This window comes from Eschrichtius robustus, chromosome 3 (assembly GCF_028021215.1).
Source record: "Eschrichtius robustus isolate mEscRob2 chromosome 3, mEscRob2.pri, whole genome shotgun sequence".
Classification (NCBI taxonomy): Eukaryota; Metazoa; Chordata; class Mammalia; order Artiodactyla; family Eschrichtiidae; genus Eschrichtius; species Eschrichtius robustus.
Window position 1 is genome coordinate 81,907,299 of NC_090826.1, and position 20,548 is coordinate 81,927,846.

Genomic DNA, 20,548 nt, shown 5'->3' on the forward strand with positions numbered 1-20,548 from the left:
CACAGTGATGTACAACCATCACCACTGTCTATTTCCAAAACATTTTCATCACCCCAAACAGAAATGATGTATCCATTCCTTTCTCCACAGCCTCAGGTAACTGCTAAACTACTTTCTAATTTTTATGAATTTACCTATTCTAGATTTATAAGTAGAATCATACATACAATATTTGTCCTTTTGTGTCATGGCTTATTTCATTCAGCATAATGTTTTCAATGTTCATCCACACTGCAGCATGTATCAGAACTTCATTCCTTTTTTATGGCTAAATAAGATTCCATTATATACAAATACTTCTCACATTTATCAAGGTGCTAGAAACTCTGAGCCCATGAAAAACCTGGTATATTTAAGGCTGGAAGATAGAAAGGAAAAAAAGAAGGAAGGAAGAACTCTACTCATCTTATGTTTATCCATTCATCTGTTGATGGACATTTTGGGTTGTTGCCAACTTTTGGCTACTGTGAATAATGCTGCTATGAACACTGGCATACAAATGCCAAATAGACTTTTAATAGTTTGCTCTGGCTGGAAAGCCAGAAAAGGACTATAAAGAAAAACAGCAACAGAAGCTGCCAACAGCAATTACCACAATAGAACAGAATATAAGACATTAACTTCATGGGTTTTCTGCACGGCATGCGGGATCTTGGTTCCCCCACGAGGGATCGAACCCGTGACCCCTGCAGTGGAAGCACAGAGTCTTAACCACTGGACTTCCGGGAAAGTCCCAACTTTATGGTTTTAAAATTATTTATACTTCTGATTTTTCCCAATTTTAGAGTCCTTCATCATGACAGACTTTATATGTTCTAATCTGAAAAATATACAAGAAGGAAATAAAAGGGAGAAAGCAACAATGCTTAAGTAACATATTAACAAATCATTACTAAGGTCAGGATTGCAGGTTAGGAGCAATACTGAGAAGGGAGCAGAGTTATAGCCTAAAACAGCATCTTCTTTTTGTTCTGACCAAAGAGAAGGTATTACTTTGCCCTCCATAATGCCTAGCACAGTACCCAGTGTATTCTAGAAACTCAACAACAAAAGCTGGCTGAAAAAAATAAATAGATGGATAATTCTATAGATATCTTAGTTCTTCCAACTACATCATATTTTTTTAACTATTTATACTTAGTCTGAAACAGATTATTAGGAGCATCCCAAGTTTCACAGTAAGTTTGTTTTTTTTTTTTTTTAATTATTTATGGCTGTGTTAGGTCTTCATTTCTGTGCGAGGGCTTTCTCTAGTTGCGGAAAGTGGGGACCACTCTTCATCGCGGTGTGCGGGCCTTTCACTGTCGCGGCCTCTCTTGTTGTGGAGCACAGGCTCCAGACGCACAGGCTCAGTAATTGTGGCTCACGGGCCTAGTTGCTCCGCAGCATGTGGGATCTTCCCAGACCAGGGCTCGAACCCGTGTCCCCTGCATTGGCAGGCAGATTCTCAACCACTGCGCCACCAGGGAGACAGTAAGATACGACCCATAAATTTATGGGGAAATTGGCCAGTAGATGAGTGACAAGAAATTGTATCTCTGGGACCATTATTTAAATTACAACTCTAACTGATTACACAAGATTACAAACCCAGAACTCGCCAACTTACAGTATCATACTTTTTTAGTGGGTATTTGTCTAAGTGTTCGTAATGCCAAATGGGTCCAGAGAGGTCTTTTCTTATTTGCTTCCAAAATAAATAGCAACGTATCAAACTTAGAAGTATATCTAAAATATATGATCAAATTTCAAAATGTGGTCTATGCCAATGTAAATATAAAAAATAATTATCTGGGGCTTCCCTGGTGGGGCAGTGGTTGGGGGTCTGCCTGCCAGTGCAGGGGACACGGGTTCGAGCCCCGGTCTGAGAGGATCCCGCGCGCCGCGGAGCGTCTGGGCCCGTGAGCCACAATTGCTGGGCCTGCGCGTCTGGAGCCTGTGCTCCGCAACGGGAGAGGCCGCGACGGTGGGAGGCCCGCGCACCGCGATGAAGGGTGGTCCCCACTTGCCGCAACTGGAGAGGGCCCTCGCGCGGAGGCGAGGACCCAACACAGCCATACATACATACATATACACATACATACATAAATAATAATTATCTGTACACACCATTACTTCAACATTCTTCAAGGTGTTGGAAATTCAGAACCCATAAAAATCTTGGCATACAACTGAACAAACATGTAGAAAGCAAAAAAATAAAAAATTATTTATACTCAACGTTGTCCCAGTAGGATTTAAGCTTGGGGCAAATGTAATGTCTATCTTCAATCTTTTAAGCAGGTTATAAGGAAGTATTATTCCAACTCTGCAAACATGGGAATAAACAACATTATTATATAAATAGCAATGTCTTGCATGTTTTGAGTACTATCAATAAATATGGAGTGCAGATTTTAAAACACAGTCTATAAATATCCTCAAAGAAGAACTGCAAATTACATCTTTCACTTTTTAAGTTAACAGTTGTCAGATGGAAGAAGAGAAAGATACAGAGCACTGGCTTCAACAGGAATGGAAAAAACAGCAAACAGGAATTACACTGAAAGGGAAAAAAACAGGAAATAAGGGTAACACTGCTGACAAGTCTTCTTCCCTTAGATGTCTATATAACAAATTTCTCTGAGTTAATTTATTTTCTATAGGCATACAGCATATATTCATCTCTCTCTGATCCTTCCTACCTCTAGAGCAAAATATCAGAAAAGGAAAACTTGCAACTAACACAACATTGTAAATCAACTACACTTTAATTAAAAAAAAAAAAAAGAAAGAAAAGGAAAACTTTGTACACAGTGATATACCATTGCTGCTGCTACCACCATCATCTACTGTATGTTTTACTACGTACCAGGCACTGCGACAAGACTTACATTCATTATCTTATTTAATTCTCACAATAATCCTGAGACAGATTTTACTGAAGTTTATAGAGGTTAAACAACTTGCCCAAGAATCCATTAGCTAATGAATGATGGAGCCAGGATACTAAACATTCAGCCCTAAAACAAAAACATCCTGACAAGTATAAATCATTGATAGGAAGGTGAGCTAAAACAGAAGAACACAAAAGTAAAAACACAGAACGTCAGAACATGTCATGACTCTAAGGATTTTGACAGACAGATAGGACCTGCCCCAAACCAATCTGATTACTTACTTAAGCAATTCAATTAACTAACATATTGAGATGGAAATTATATTTGGAAATGAAGGACCTCCCTGGTGACGCAGTGGTTAAGAATCTGCCTGTCAATGCAGGGGACGCGAGTTCGATCCCTGGTCCAGGAAGATCCCACATGCCACGGAGCAACTAACCCCGTGCGCCACAACTACTGAGCCTGCGCTCTTGAGGCCAAGAGCCACAACTACTGAGCCCGTGAGCCACAACTACTGAAGCCCGCGCGCCTACAGCCTGTGCTCCACAACAAAAGAAGCCACTGCAATGAGAAGCCCGCACACCACAACGAAGAGTAGCCCCCGCTCACCGCAACTAAAGAAAGCCCCCCGTGCAGCAACAAAGACCCAACGCAGCAAAAAATAAGTAAATAAACAAATAAATTTATTTAAAAATTTGATAATTTGAGCTGCACCTAATATTGCTACAGCCAAGTGTTCAAGTTCATGAATAAGGAGCTAATAAGCCTGTCCCCTGACCTCAACCTTCCACTGTTACAAACACAAAATTGTTTAAAAAAAAAAAAGGGCATATCTACACAATTTTTTCCTGGCAGCAGCAAGAGTAGTAAAATACCTGTTTCCTTAGATCTTAATCTAGTCCAAAAAAAGCACAAATTCAGAACAAGTACCTCTTAAAATATATCACATATTACATGAATTTTTTATTTAATATACACAATATATCAAGCACTGTGTCAAGAAGTGTGTTAAACACCATCACTCCATACCCAGTGTGAAATAAAAATGAACTGCCACAGTTCTGAAAAATCCTAAAATGTCAATAAGAATCTTCAACATGGGGCTTCCCTGGTGGCGCAGTGGTTGAGAATCTGCCTGCTAATGCAGGGGACACGGGTTCGAGCCCTGGTCTGGGAAGATCCCACATGCCTCGGAGCAACTAGGCCCGTGAGCCACAATTGCTGAGCCTGCGCGTCTGGAGCCTGTGCTCCACAACAAGAGAGGTCGCCATAGTGAGAGGCCCGCGCACCGCGATGAAGAGTGGCCCCCACTTGCCGCAACTAGAGAAAGCCCTCGCACAGAAACGAAGACCCAACACAGCCATAAATAAATAAATAAATAAATAAAATTAAAAAAAAAAAAAAGAATCTTCAACATAATTCTCCAAATAGGTAAATAATGCACAGATCACGGCAAGGCCTAAAAACTGTATTTTAAATTGTCATTTTAATTAATTTAATTACACTTATACTGGCGAAAGAAGAGTGATGAAATTAAGAGGTGGAAAATGTATGTTAATTGGAATTGGATAGAAGGACACATGAAAACTCAGGAAATCCTGGCAGAAATATAGTATCAATGAAATAATAATTTTTTGAAAGGTCCTCAGCATCTCAGCAAGGTAAAAGTACCATGTTCTATTGACAAGGTGCATAGGGCCTTCACAAGTTATTTAGATTTTTTAAACCTTGTTTCCTTGTCAGGAACTTAAAAAAAGGTTGGAGTGAATGATACCTCTAATGCTTTCCTGCTGTGACATTGTAGAGTCAAGAGAAAATTGATAAACTCATATAAGCAGATTTTTATGCAATGACTAGTTTCAATAATAACAGGGGGGGAGGAGTCCCCAAAAAGTTGCACTAGAAAACTAAGGTCTCATTCCCTGAACCTCACATACTCAAATACTATGAGGCTACAAGAATAATCAGAAACCAACAAAATGATAGTACATTAGCAAGACTAAATTAACACAGGTACACAATAACTTTGGACTTCAACAAAATGCCAAAGAATCACTTAGGACTACAAAAATTATTTTGTTTTTTTTTTTTCATCTGATAATACTAAAGAAAACGAAAATGTTATAAACTTAACTACTGCCCATATCCACACCTCTCTAGTCTCACCTGCCACAGGTAAGTGGGTCTTCTGTCTAAAGTCAGAAGACAGGCCTCGTGCTCTGTGAATTATCCTGGAACTCAGGTGGTCTCTCTCTTCTTCCCAGTTTCTGCTCTCAACTTTTAAACAGGCTGCTCTGCCATATTTAGCGCTCTCGCTGGATCTTACATCCCACTAAGTACCCCCTGTCTCACAGTATCGTCCCTCCCCCATAGCTAAGCAACGGGACAGATGTTTAGCTTTCATTCTTCCCTTCTTCATCTCCCACTTTTTCACTGCAATGTGGTAGAAGTACCATACCATTTTACTAAAACCACACTTACCAAGGTCACTCACCAACAGCCTCTTTGTGCTAAATCCAGTAAATGCTTCATAGTGCTTATCTTACTTACACACCTCTCTGTAACATGTGACCCATACAGTATTTCCTTTTATTTATTTTTTATTTTTCTGATTAGCAAATACATGTTAAGAATTGAAATATCGGGCTTCCCTGGTGGCGCAGTGGTTGAGAATCTGCCTGCCAATGCAAGGGACACGAGTTCGAGCCCTGGTCTGGGAAGATCCCACATGCCGCGGAGCGACTAGGCCCGTGAGTCACAGCTACTGAGCCTGCGCGTCTGGAGCCTGTGCTCCGCAACAAGGGAGGCCGCAATAATGAGAGGCCCGCGCACCGCGATGAAGAGTGGCCCCCGCTTGCCGCAACTAGAGAAAGCCCTCGCACAGAAACGAAGACCCAACACAGCCAAAAATAAATAAATTAATTAATAAATAATTTTTAAAAAAAAGAATTGAAATATCACAGAAAAAAATGGAAAAGTTTGAGTACTCTGTAATCCCACTCTCAAAGACAGCCACTGTTAGCAGTACAGTATATATTAAGATTTCTATACGTATGCTAATATATGGGTATATATGTATTTTTTTTAAGTTAACAAAAATTAGATCACACTTGGGGACTTCCCTGGTGGTCCAGTGGTTAAGACTCCATGCTGCCACTGCAAGGGGCACAGGTTCAATCCCCGGTCAGGGAATTAAGATCCCGCATGCCGCCTGGTGCAGCCAAAAAAAATCAGATCATACTATACATTTTTGAGAATTTAATTTAATGTACCTTGATCTTCTGTCCTTGTTAGTATTATGTGGTAGACTAACTAATGGCCTCCTAAAGAGCACATCATAAAACACAGAACCTGTGAATGTTACCTTAAATTGTAAAAGGGACTTGGCAGAGGTGATAAAGGGAAGGATTTTGTGATGAGGAGATTATCCTGAACTATCTGGGTTGGGCCCATGGGAAGATGCTATGCAGTTGACTTTGAAGATGGAGGAAGGGATCAAGGAATGCAATGCAAGGAATACAAGGAATGCAACTCTAACAGCTGGAAAAGGCAAGGAAATGGATTCTACCCCAGGAACCAGCCGGGTCAATACCTTGACTTTAGCCCAGTGAAACATTTGAGACTTCTGGCCTCCATAACTGTAAGAGACTAAATTTTTGTTTTAAGCCACTAAGTTTGTACTAATTTGTTACAGCAGCAATAGAAAACTATATAATACTGTGTGTGTGTGTGAGTGTGATACCTTTCCACATTTGTCTGTTTCTCTAGAAGTTATTCCACAAAGTGCAACTATTGGGTCAAATAATAAAAAAAAAGTTAACCTCCAGAAAGGCTATACTTATTTTTTACTCACATTAACAACATTCAAGCCCCTCCCTCCTTTTTCAAAGTTCTATTCTTTCAGTTTGTTAAATCACTTCCCTGGTTTCCCTTCTGTGGTGGCTACTCACTCCTTCTGCTCCTTTGCGGACTTCTCGTCATCAGCTCATTTCTTACATGTCAATGGTCCCCAAAATTCCAATTCCATCCTGGGCCTTCTCCTCACTATACACAGTTATTTAATCTACTTCCTTTTACCCCAATTACTACTTACAAACAAAACAGATTTACTTCTCCCTCTTCCCTCTAAAATCTACTCCTCCACTGTATTCTCTCTGTTAATGACTGTATTCTCTCTGTTAATGGCACACCAATATCCAACAGCCTATGGCAGATGCATGGGGATCACATGACCCCCGCCTTATCCTCACCCCACATACCACAGGCTCCAGAATCTGTAAGAGTCTCTTCCTCCCTATCAATTCCTTAGCACAAGAATACATCAATTTTCAATTGTATTACTTAACTGTGTGTGTTCCCTATCTCAAGTCTCATACCCCACTGTACCACCACAGTCTTTCTGAAACTCAATTCTGATTTGTCACTCAAGCAGACCTTTCACAGACTGCTGGTTGCAATGTAACATGATATATTCCCTTGGGAAAACTGTTTGGCAATGTCTTCTAAAGTTAAACATACATCTGCTCTATGAACAAGTAAGTCCACCACTAGTTATTTATCCAAGAGAAACTAAAATGTATGTCTATAAGAAGACTAACAGCTATGTGTTCATAACAGCTTTCATAATAGCTTAATGGGAGAATGGATAAACAAACTGTGTTATTGTTATACAGTGTATTACTACACACCAGTTAAAAAGAACTACTGATGGGAGCATCAACATGGATGAATTTCAAAACATTATGTTGAACAAAAGAAGCCAGCCAGAAAAGAATACACACTTATTCTACTATTCTATTAGGTGAAGTTCAAGAACATGAAAAACGAATCTGTGGTAAAAGATATCAGAACAGGAACTGACTAAAGGAACCGTGTGGGATTACTGGGGAGGGAGAGGTTAACACAGGAGTACACATTCAACAAAACTCATTCAATTGTAGAGTTAAGTTTATTTCACTATACGCAAACTTTACCTCAAAATTTTTTAAAGCAAATATTAAAATTTAAAACTTTTACTTCACTCAGCATTTTTCCATACTAATTATATAAAAAGCCTCACACCTGTCAGAATGGCCATCACCAAAAAGTCTACAAATAAGAAATGCTGGAGAGGGTGTGGAGAAAAGAGAACACTCCTATACTGTTGGTGGGAATGTAAATTGGTGCAGCCACTATGGAGAACAGTATGGAGGTTCCTTAAAAAACTGAAATAGAATTATCATATGAGGGACTTCCATGGTGGCACAGTGGTTAAGACTCCACGCTCCCTATGCAGAGGGCCCGGGTTCCATCCCTGGTCAGGGAACTAAATCCCATATGCATGCCACAACTAAGGAGCCAGCGAGCTGCAACTAAGACCCGGCACAACCAAATAAATAAAAATTTAATTTAATTTCATTTAAAAAAAAGAATTACCATATGATCCAGCAATCCCACTTCTGGGCATATATTCAGACAAGATGAAAACTCTAATTTGAAAAGATACATGCACCCCAATGTTCATAGCAGCACTATTTACAATAACCAAGATATGGAAGCAAACTAAATGTCCATCGACAAATGGATGGATAAAGATGTGGTATACACACAAAGGAATATTAGCCATAAAAAAGAATAAAATAATTTGCAGCAACATGGGTGGACCTAGAGGTTATCATACTAAGTGAAGTAAAATCAGACAAGGAAAGACAAATATCATATAATATCATTCACATGTGGAATCAAAAAAATGATACAAATGAACTTATTTACAAAACAGAAACAGACTCAGACATAGAAAACAAACTTATGGTTACCAAAGGGGAAAGGGGGGGGGGGAGTGATAAATAGGAGTTTGGGATTAACAGATACACACTGCTATATATAAAACAGATAAACAATAAAGACCTATTGTAGAGCACAGGGGACTATATTCAATATCTTGTAATAACCTATAAAGAAAAAGAATGTGAAAAAGAATAGATTCAGTATAACTGAATCACTCTGCTGTACACCTGAAACCGACACATTGAAAATCAATTATACTTCAATTTAAACAAAAAAAAAACCCTCAAGATTTAAGACAAATTAATCACTTAATTACCCTTTTTTTTTTTTTTAATTATCACCTCACTCAGAAACAAGACTATATGGGGAATTCCCTGGTGGTCCAGTGGTTAGGACTCAGGGCTTTCACTGCCAGGGCCAGGTTCAATCCCTGGTCAGGGAACTTAGATCCCACAAGCTGCACAGCATGGCCAAAAAAAAAAAAAAAGTAAAGAAACAAAGAGTATACCAACTGTGTGTTCCCCTGGTTTATAAATTTTGTGAAAGCAAAGATTTTTGTCTATGTAGAATTGATCACCATTGTCTTCCCAGTACCTATCATTATGCTTGACACATAGGAGATGCTATATATGTGTTACCTTTGGTGGTTCTTAATGACTTACTGACAATGTTCATAACTTCATTAAATTTCTAGATCATTTACTGACTCAGTTTTTTGATCTCGTGTGTTAAATGCTTGACAACATTTATAACCTTGTTCATCCAGCAGCAGAAAAGAAGCTTCTCCACATTTTCAAAAAAGCAGCCAAGTTGAGTCTTTAACTTTGTGCTCCTCTCTTACATGTATTTAAATTAAATGTTTAAAGGCATTACACTTTTCATGAGCTTATTCCCTAAGATTCATTCTCAATTTACTTCAAGGTCTATCTTCTCACCAGCAAATTCTGGCTCAGTCTTCTAAACTATCCTGATTCTGGTATACTTGAAGATATTAAATTTTTCTTCTTTCTCTTATGTATCTCATTCAAATATCCTATTATACAGTTGTTCATTCAAGTGAAACTTTTATCCAGTATCTTTTTTTTCTAATATTTATTTATTTATGTATGTATGTATTTATTTGGCTGCGCCAGGTCTTAGCTGCAGCGCGCAGGATCTTCATTGCCATGTGCGGGATCTTTAGTTGTGGCATGTGGGATCTAGTTTCCTGACCAGGGATCAAACCCGGGCCCCTGCACTGGGAGCGTGGAGTCCTAACCTCTGGACCAACAGGGAAGTTCCTATCCAGTATCTGTTAACAACATTGTTCTAACAAACTTACTAGCATAATTTATGAGACTGCTGTATTCATTTTTAACACAGCAAAAGATCTGTATCAGGCCAAATACAGCAACTAATCATTTGAATACCAATTCAAAGGTAAGACAAAATCCCCATCTTCACTTCCCTATCAGTGCTTACACTTTCTTATGAAAAACAAAAAGAGTAATGATCCAAAATAAAACCATTCTGCTCCTATCTCTATCAAGGTTCCTTCCAAGAACACAGGAGCCAGCAGTTCCTTAAGGAGAGAGCCCTAATCATGAACCCAAAAGACACTGAATAGCAAAACGAACAATGAAGACCCAGATAATAGCCAGTTTAACCAGCTTTAGGGAACATTTTTCAAAGTACAGTTGTGAGCCTTGGATTAGTACAAAGAACAATTAACAAGCACTAAACCCACATTGTCTGGCCACTTAAACAATAAACTGCCAACAGCACAGGCAGGGAATGCTCTCATGAAGTACAGAGACAGTAATAAACATCTGGAAATGGCAACAAATAAACACACCAGGCAACTTAGAATTATGAGAAATTGGATGACCCTTTCTGAGCAAACATATGAAGCCACAGTCAACAGCTTCTAGCCACAAAACACACATTAATTAACCTACATGTTTCCAATGAGAAAGGACTATCATACCGCCAAAACAGATAGTAATAACTGCCAATGTTATCTTTGATTGATAGCTTGAATTTTATATGCAAACATATAAAATTGTGTGCAGTGATAAGCAGACTTCTACATTTTATATAACTTGTCCAAAATTAATTTGAAGAGCAACAAAGGGCTGACAGCTTTTTGTTTTGCTAAATAAGGGCATTACAGAAAATAACAAACAAAAAAACCCACTCACTAGCATAAATTTCAAATGTAAAAGGATACTGTAACACAGAAAAGGATGGACACAATTTAAAGGTAAACATATAAAGTTTTATAAATTTAGCCTAAGAGAAAACAAATTATATTGAGAATAATATTTTTATTTCATCATGAACTTTATGATAAAAAACTCTTATCTCAAAGAGCATTTGGAAACATACTTAGTGTTTTAAAGAAAAAAGGAATGCAAAGCATAACAAAGTTATCAGAGGAGCTTAACAGAGAGGCTTTAATGGGTGGTTCTAATTAATTTACCAGTTCATGTTAACTATAAGATTTCTACAACTTTAGCAATACTTTTCAATTTTTTCTGGAATATAATCTTTTTCTCAAAACAAAAAATACTGGGCAGCAGAATGGTCAGTCTCCCAGCGGTGTCTGGGTAGGGTCAGCGTGAGGCCGCGGGCTCCAGGGACAGCGGAGGCAGCTGCTGCCGCTGGGCTTGGGACCTGGGACTCGAGAGTCCACACCATCCACGCGGTGGGCACCTCGGGGTGAAGCTGAGGCTCAGGGAGGCTCCGCTGAGCACCTGGGGCCACCGCCACACACAGACCTTGTTCCTGGTGCGCCTCACTTCCCAGCTGCTCAGGGCTGTTCCCGGGTAGGCTGCAGTGGGTCCTGGCCTGTCTCAGGGGTGCTGGGCAGGCAGGCCTGCAGGCCTCACTACAGCACACAACCAACAGGCCCAAGTGGCGTTGCCTCCCCTCCCTGGCAGGCGGGTCCATCTGGAGCTTGAGGAGATGCTTCTCTTCAGGAAGATATCCATCAGCCCCCTGGGGAGCTGGCTGACCTGGAGAGCTGGCTACCTCCTGCCCAGACTGGACGCTGGGGTCCCAGGGACTGTGTCTCCACCCCAACTCTATGAGTGTCCGCCCAGCCAGGTGGGGGAATGGGTCAAGCAGTGGGGTAAGGAGGTCTGGGATGCACCCCAGATGCAGCGCAAAAACACGCTCAAGATCTACTGGCACAAGAGGAATCATCTCAAGTACCGCAAGCTAGTCAAGAGGACCCAGTACCTACTGCGGAAAGTCAAGGAAGGACGCCCGAAACGGCAGCAAATCAAGTTCAAGAGAGACCTGAAGCGCATCTGGTGGAAGGCGGGCCTGAAGGAAACCCCCACAGGCTGGCAGACCCTCAAGATCCACCTGAGGGGCAAACGCATCTCCTATCTCTCTCCCGCACCCCTATTACTGCTGATGACCCGTTGTAATAAGTATTCAGAGAACTCAGCTAAAAACCAAAAAATTCTGAGTATTACCTCCCCCCATGACAGTAGCTGGATTTAAGAATTATTGATTAAAATAACAAAACCACCACGACTTTTTGATAACTTCTGTATGTTACAAATATGCAAGATCTATTATTTGTTCATTCAATATTAAATGTTTAATACACATATTGATTTCCAGACCCACTGCAGAGATCCACAGCCCACTCTGTTTCTCCAGTCATTTCTCTCTTTATAGCGAGTTTCCCACTACAGAAAGTATCAAATAGCTCACTAAGCTGGCTTATCTTTAAAATCATTTCCAATCCTGAGATTATAAGATTCTGGGACAATGTAAACTTCTCAAAAGAATTTAGAAATTTCTAGAGAAATTACAGTTTGATCCAATATTTAAGTGCTCTCCCTCCTAACATTCTATGTAGATAACGATAAAGAAATTTTAAAAGCTACAACCCCACAGGGAGAAGAAAACAGTGGTGGGCAGATGGCAGCACATTTTTGTATGATGAATGGAAAGCAGATGAGGGACTTCCACGTTAAGACTGCAGACTGAACCCACACATCTAATTTTGCTCCCTCCCAAAACCCTACTAAAACAAGATAAAGAAAATGTTGCTGTTGTTTTGTTCTGTTTTTAGGACACAAACCATAAGGATCGAGGGAATGGAAGAAACCAACAGCAACAAAATTTTGGAAGCTGGAAAGATGGATGAGTGATAACTGATTTGGTCAAAGACAAATTATAAGACAGCAGTGCTGACAACTAAGAACAAACCCACTTTACGCTACAGAATCCTCAAAGGGTTCAGGAACTGCCAGAACACAGAGGGGGAAGGGAGACTAAAGAAAGAAAGGATCAGGTGAAAGCTGTTTGAACAGTTAGAAACCTAGAGCCCATGCCTCTCCGGAGTTGCTGAGTGACCCAACCTCAATGAGGCAGCAGGTTAGAGATTTATTCTCTAAAAAGGGTAAATCACACATGGTGGAAGATGAAGGTATCCTAACAAAAAGAGGCAAATTATATGTCCCTTCATGTTAAATGCTCTATGGCTCATTACCTAGCCCTCTTTTCCTGAGTTCCCAGACCACTGGCAACTAGACCTCTGGCCTCCAAGCAGAAAACTGGGATACTCTCTGGGAAATCTGACCAGGCCAAACGGAAAGATAAGACACTGGAGAGAGCCTCAAACAGCCCACCCAAACCAATGATTTCAATCACGACCACACACTGGAATCACCTGGGCAACTTTCGAAAATACTGGTGCTAATCTATGCAGACAGAAATCAGAATAGTGGTTGCCTCTGGGCAAGGAGTGAGGAAGATAGAAGGGATATGAAGGAATTTTCTAGGGGTTTCACTATGCTCTGTACCTTGTGTTCATTACACAGGTGTACACACAGCAAAATCATCAAACTATACACTTAAAATCTATATATTTTACTGTGTGCAATCACACTTAAATTTTTAAAAAATACTGCTACCTGATGTATTTGGTCTCTCAGTCACAAGTAAACACCCAAGGAGGATTACCAGACCTCTGAAGAGGGCCTCTACTGCTGAGACTATACCAAACAGAAAAAAAGTAACTTGGAGAAAACAAGCTATGCAAGGAAAAAGAAAGCTTAAAGAAACTGTCTTGAACAATCTCAGGTAGGTAAGCGATATGGCATCTATGAAACAAGAAAAGAGACGGAGGAATAAGTAACTGAGTAGAGGATGGGAAGCTAAACCTACAGGCCTGCACAAGGGCATATGGTCAACGGGCTGATGTGCCTCGCTCACAGAGCCCCAGATAGGCTCAGCCCTTGAGAGTCTCGAGGGACATAGTCAGTGGGGAAGAAGTATGGGGCTGAAGAGCAGGTTACTGGTTTAAAGTCTGGTAAAAAGTCTGTATACGGACCTCCAGTTTCCCTTCTCCACTATTCACATCCTCTCATAAATTTATTCTCTGGAAACAGTGACTTGGAGAGACTCCAGACTCAAGAAGAGTGGAGCGAGGCTCAAGGCTGAAAGCCAAGGAATAAAGCAGAAGTATGTGCGGTGATAGCAGCCCTCACCCACAGCCCAGTTCCTCCGTGCAGCTCTCAGAACACTGGGAGCCAGGCATGGTACGTGCCTCACACTTGGATTTAAATGTCCCTTTTGCATGCAGCCAAACCAATTTTCATCACAGCACTTCTCCTAGTGGAGGATAAAGGTCTTCTGAATTTCTACAACTCCTCTTAGACTCTCAATTTCTTAAAGGCAGGGGCAGCATCTTAATCAGCTTCATATCCCCAGAGCCTAACACAGTTACGCTCTATGTTAAACACTCTATAAATCTTTAATTGGTCCCAGACACTGGAGATAACATACAAGAAGAGATTTAAAAACCTTGGAAAACGAGAGCATACAAGGTGTAATTTGGACTAGGTCTTGAAGGGACATTAAAGATTTAGGATTTATTGATGAAATGACGTCTAGGATTTGTTTTAAAATAATCCCAGAGCCACTCTCCCCACCCCCCCAAAATCAGCTGTATCTCTATATACTGGCCACAAATGTTTTAAAATATCACTTACAATAATATTAAAAAAATCAAATACCTAAGAATAAATAAGAATAGATGTGGGACTTCCCTGGTGGCACAGTGGTTAAGAATCCGCCTGCCAATGCAGGGGACACGGGTTCGAGCCCTGGTCCGGGAAGATCCCTCATGCCGCGGAGCAACTAAGCCCGTGCACCACATCTACTGAGCCTGCGCTCTAGAGCCCATGAGCCACAAATACTGAAGCCTGCGCGCCTAGAGCCTGCGCTCCGCAACAAGAGAAGCCACCACAACGAGAAGACTGCACACCGCAACGTAGAGTAGCCCCCATTCGCCACAACTATGTGCAGCAATGCGATCAACAGATATCAGAGCTTATTATAAAGTTACATCAGTTGATACTGATATTGGTGCAAGGATAACAAATAGACCAATGAAACAGAATATTGTCCAGAAACAGATCCACACTTATACAGTCACCTGATTTATGAAAAAGTGTCACACAGTGCAGAAGGGCAAGGATGGTATATTCAGTAAATGGTGCTGGGTCAAATAGATACCCATATGGTATAAAGTGAATCTGGACCCCTACAATCCATCTGGAATTTACTGTAAATTGTACATCTTAAATACGAAAAGTAAAACAAAATAAAACTTCTGTACAGTAACATGGGGAAATATCTCCATATTCTTAGGCTAGGCAAAGATTTCTTAAGTAGGGCACAAAAAGCAGTAATCATAAAGGGAAGGATTAAGTATATTTCATTAAAATTAACAATTTCCATTCATCAAAAAAAGGCCATTAAAAGAGTGAAAAGGCAACATACAGAGTGTAAAAAGATTAAGTCCAGAAAGGACTCATGGAAGATAGATGTGTATACACACACACACACACACACACACACACACAGAACTCATATCCAGAATAAAGAATTACAGACCAATTAAAAAAAAATAATAGACTTAACAGGCACTTCACAAAAGACGACATATAAATGGCCAACAAAAGATACCCAACCACAATCATCAGAAAAATGTAAATAAGACCACACATATATTACTGCACTTTTACCAAAATAGCAAAAAATTTTAAAACTGACAAGCATTAGCAAGGATATGAGGTAAATGGAATACCATTCCCTGATAATTGGTAGAACACTTCGGGAAAATGTTCAACTGTATCTAATGGTAAAGTTTTATCATTCACATATCTCATAAACCAAGAGTTCCACTCCTAGATATAAACCTCAACCTAGCAATGTTCTGTTTCTTGATCTGTGATAGTATACTTACTAAAAATTCTTTACCTGCATACTCAAGATTGTGCACTTTTTAAAATATATTATACTACAATAAGTTTTCTAAGATTTCTTTGACACAAATTTCTCAGAGACATTAAGACTAGCATTTTAGAATAGAAAAGGAGCTTCTGGTAAACAGCAGAAAGTTTATTAATAAAATTTTTAAAAAACAAAACAAAAAAAGCTGCTAACACATTTCAACCCAGAATAAAGGTAAAAACTAGGAACAGATAACTTTTCTTGATCTTCACGAAGCACTGGATTTCTTTCAGCAATAAAAGGAGTCTGTTATTCTAGGAGTCTGTTATTCTACACTGTAACCCAAAGAAATCTTTGCAAGAAAATGCTACTTTTTGAAATCACCTCTAACAACAACAGATAGGAGGAAAGTGAAGAAACCATTCCAAAAGTTTTGGTTAACTCTTCGGTGAGAGGATGCCAGCTGAGTTGATCTGTGAAGCCCAAAAGACAGAAATAAAGCCACAAAGAAATCACAGCAACTCTAAAGCAAACACCAACACCACAATCCAACCTACCGGAAATTCTGTGGTTAATTTGAGGCTTGCCCCGCTAGTCATAAGGTGATTCAGTGATGGCTACAAACGCTCCCCAAGTGCATCCTTGGGCGTCCTCTAGCACACCTGGCTCGCCCATCACCTGCCTGGAGACACGGCCTTGCGCAGAATCCCAGAGGCCAAATAAAGACGCCAACTTTGCAAGAGGCGTGGACGGTCTCGCCCCATCAGGTCACCCAGAAGGAACAGACTCCTGGCCTCCAGGGCGGGGGTGAGGAGTCAGTATTCCCCACAGGATTTACGAGGAAGCGCTCCCGAAGCTGCCTCGTCCCTCCACCTCCCCGGGATTCCACTGGAAGTCCCGCTGGCGAGTTTCTTCCCCAGCGCCCACGGGAGGAGGGTCGCGGCGACCACAGGGAACTTAGGCCCCAGGGGGCCGGGCGCGCCCTCCCCGCTCGCGCCGCAAGTTTTGTTGGCGTCCCCCACTCGCCGCGCCTCGGCCCGGCTGTGCGCCCCGCGGAACCCGGGCTCGCGGCCCGCCCGGCCTGGCGCGGCGCCCCTCACCTTGGAAACGTTGGGTGGACTCCGCCGTAAACATTAACTTCCCATCCAGCCGGCAGCCGCGCCGCCGCGTCTCAGCGCCTCGGCCTCTCTCCCGGCTCCGCCGTCCGCCGTCCGCGACCCCTCTTGAGAGCCGCGCTCACTCAGGAGCTCGGGGCCGCCTCAGACCCTGACCCACTCCCCCCGCGCCGCCGCGGTTTCAACTACCACCCAACCCCTAGTGTGCCCGCCACCAGCTCCTCCCGGGTCCGGCCCGGTCGCGTCAGGAAGGCTCAAGGCGCAGGCGCGGCAGGGCCTTAAACAGACCGGGCCGCCCTACCGCATAATAGGTTCGAGCAGGTTAGGGGCCGGGCCGGCCGGCTGAGAAAAGGAGAAGCCGAAGGGATTGGACCGTGGGGAACGGGGGCGGGGAACTCCCGCTTGTTCCTCCGCCTCTCTTTCAAAGCTCCAGAGGTCGGACCCACAAATTGCTGACTTCCCCAGTCTCTTGAACCGCCCCTTGCCTGTAAGAGCTGCACCAGACACTCCCCCTCCTCGAAGCGACCCCGCGCGTAAGGCTGCGGGCCTCGCATTGCTGCACAGCTTATGCGCATGTCTCCAGGTTGCGGCCACGGGATGCAGACGCGCAAGCTTCGAAAGGCCGCCCGGGCTTCCCCGAGAGGTGACCTGGTCACTCTCAAAAACAATAATTAGGGCTTCCCTGGTGGCGCAGTGGTTGAGAGTCTGCCTGCTAATGCAGGGGACACGGGTTCGAGCCCTGGTCTGGGAAGATCCCACATGCCGTGGAGCAACTGGGCCCGTGAGCCACAACTGCTGAGCCTGCGCGTCTGGAGCCTGTGCCCCGCAACGGGAGGGGCCGCGATAGTGAGAGGCCCGCGCACCGCGATGAAGAGTGGCCCACGCTTGCCGCAACTAGAGAGAGCCCTCGCACAGAAACGAAGACCCAACACAGCCAAATAAATAAATAAATAAATAATAAAAATAAGTAAATTTAAAAAAAAACAATAATTAACGTGTAAATGGCACTTGTGATTGCAAATCACTCTACCATCAGTCGTCTCGACACATTGGATTTATGCGGAGTCCGGCAGGGACATGGGCACAAATATGTGAGGTCCAGCTGGGCAGTCATCCAATATCAACGAAGAAATTCTTAGAAGGAAAGTACTTAAGAACAGAAACAACCTACTAATTCCGGTCTAATCCCAGGAAAGACAGGCAAAAAATGATAATAATAATAACAAAGGCAATATAAATTACTTTGATTATACATTTACAAGTGACAAAATGATAGTAATTAGCACCAAAAAAAAATTGCCTAGAAATTAGGTAACCCTGGTTATTACCTAATTTAAATTTATAATCTCCAGAAGGGGTTCCACTGTAATAAGCATTTCAGAAAAAGAAAAATTCTCCATTTTTTAAAAAAACAAGATTAAGAAATACCAAAAAATAGGAAGTAGAGCCATGCCCTCCACCCAACTAAAAACTTGAAATTGCATCTGAGGCAAAATTTTGCATAACTTCAGATTATGCCATTATTTAAAGTAATTTCAACTAACAGTTTCATTGCAACTGAATCCATCTTGTATAAGAAAGCTAAAATACATTTTGTTAATCTACCTTTCCTTCCTATATTCCATCTATCAGCAAATCCTATAGATTTTACGTCCCAAAATTTCCTTGAATCTGTCCTCTGCTAGCTCCTTCATCACCACCCTAGTCCAAACTCCCTTTGTCTGGGAGGGCCAGAGGCCTGGGAGGGCTACAAATTTAGTCTCTAATTGGTTTACCCTCATGCCCTCTAGTCCCTCTCTAATTTCTTCACACAAATGGCTGTGTGATCTTTTATCTTCCCAGCATGTACCACTTCAATGGCCTCCCACTTCCTTAGACAAAACCTCTTAACTAACCTGCATGGTCTGGTGGCCTGCCCACCTCTCCACCTCTTCTCACTGCTCAGACCACATTCCATCCTGTCTCTGTTCCAGCCAGACTGGCCTCTTCCAATTCCTCAGTTTTCTCCCTCCACAGACCTGCATATGCTTTGCTTTGTGCCTGGAAGTCTCTTCCAATCCTCCTCCTTCTGACCACACCTCTAGTCTCTACCTCTGAGAAGCACCTTCACACTTCCCTATCTTGGTCCATTCCTATCACATGACACTGAAACTGTAATTATATGATTATTTTGGTGAATTTTTGTTTCCCCCCCACTGGACTAATTACGTCAATAAGGCCAGGAGCTTGGTTTTCTTTGGTTCATGGTTGTATTTCCATATTTGTTCAATATTTGTTTTGTTTCATCAATAAATGAGAATCATAGAATGCCAGAACTTGAACTAGATATGGCTTGAAGGTTACCTAAGTCATAGATAGGTAAAATGTCACAATCTGACATTTGGAATCAGAGTCTAAAAAGAACTCCAGTTATTTTTAAACTGATTTTATATCGTTTTAGCTGGGCTGTCAGAAGATCCTTTGGGTAACCTTTAAAACTGAGTTCTCAAAGTACCTGTATGAAGCCCTGAATTAATAATGATAGCTATGGGATGGGCCCACATGAACCTAATAATAATTTTTGCTTCAAGGGAGGAAGATTGAATGATTGGGAGTCAGGGCTGGGAAGGAGACTTGACTGCCTGCCCTTTTTTATACCTTCTTAACTTAAAGTGATGTGAATATATTACCTACTTGAAAATAAATAAATGACACAAAAGAGTGCATACTCTATGATTCTATTTATTTGAAATTCTACGAAAAAAATCGTAACCGGTTGCCTCTGGCAGGAAATTGACTGGGAAGGTGTATGAGAGAAATTTCTGGGTCATAAAACCCTCCCTCACTTGAACTAGGCTGGGACCTGGGACCTGGGACCTGGGACCCTTTACTGAAGTGCTTGTACCTGTAGAAATGTTTCCTTGAGCAACAGAATACAAAGAAACTATAAGGGACTAAAAATAACTGTGCACTTGTGCAGTTGGGGCAATTATGAACAATAAGATACAAAAAGGCCACAAATGAACTGCTGTTTCTAAGATGCCAGGAGCAAAAGCAGGGTACTACGCAGGACCCCTGCACATAGCACCACCAAGGGGGTGGACAGACCCCCTAAGCTATGCCTCCTGCCCAAGGGAACCAGCTTGCCCCCTGACCCCTAGGAGTGAGTAAGAGCACCTGTTACTTGTTTTTGCTCTCTCATGCTGCACCAGGAGCCCCAATAACTTGCCTGAATTTCTTGTCTGGCCTCTTATCAATTTCTACTGATTAGAGAGTCCAAGTACTCAAATCAGTAGCACACTATTGGTGGGAATGTAAATTGGTGCAGCCACTATGGAAAATTGTATGGAGATCCCTCAAAAAATTGAAAATAGAACTACATACAATCTAGCAATTTCACTTCTGGGTATTTATCTGAAGAAAATGAAAACACTAATTTTAAAAGATATGTGCAGGCTCTCTCGGCCTGTACGGCGGCGGAGGTTCGGATGGTCCCCGGGCCTGTGGCCGCCTGGCCTTCAACGGCTGGGGCGCAGGGCAGGAGCGCGCGGCCGCTCTGAGTCTAGT

At 41.9% G+C, this 20,548-nt stretch overlaps 1 protein-coding gene across 6 annotated transcripts in view; it reads right to left on the reverse strand.

Annotated features, from left to right (window-relative positions):
- EVI5 (ecotropic viral integration site 5) overlaps window positions 1–17,327 on the reverse strand; it is a 221,630-nt gene extending 204,303 nt beyond the window's left edge. For all 6 annotated transcript variants that reach the window (XM_068540314.1, XM_068540313.1, XM_068540311.1 and 3 more), the window contains exon 1: window positions 16,988–17,327. The gene's annotated coding sequence lies outside the window, so the exon portion shown is untranslated. The remainder of the gene's footprint in view (window positions 1–16,987) is intronic.
- Between the last annotated feature and the right edge of the window lie 3,221 nt (window positions 17,328–20,548).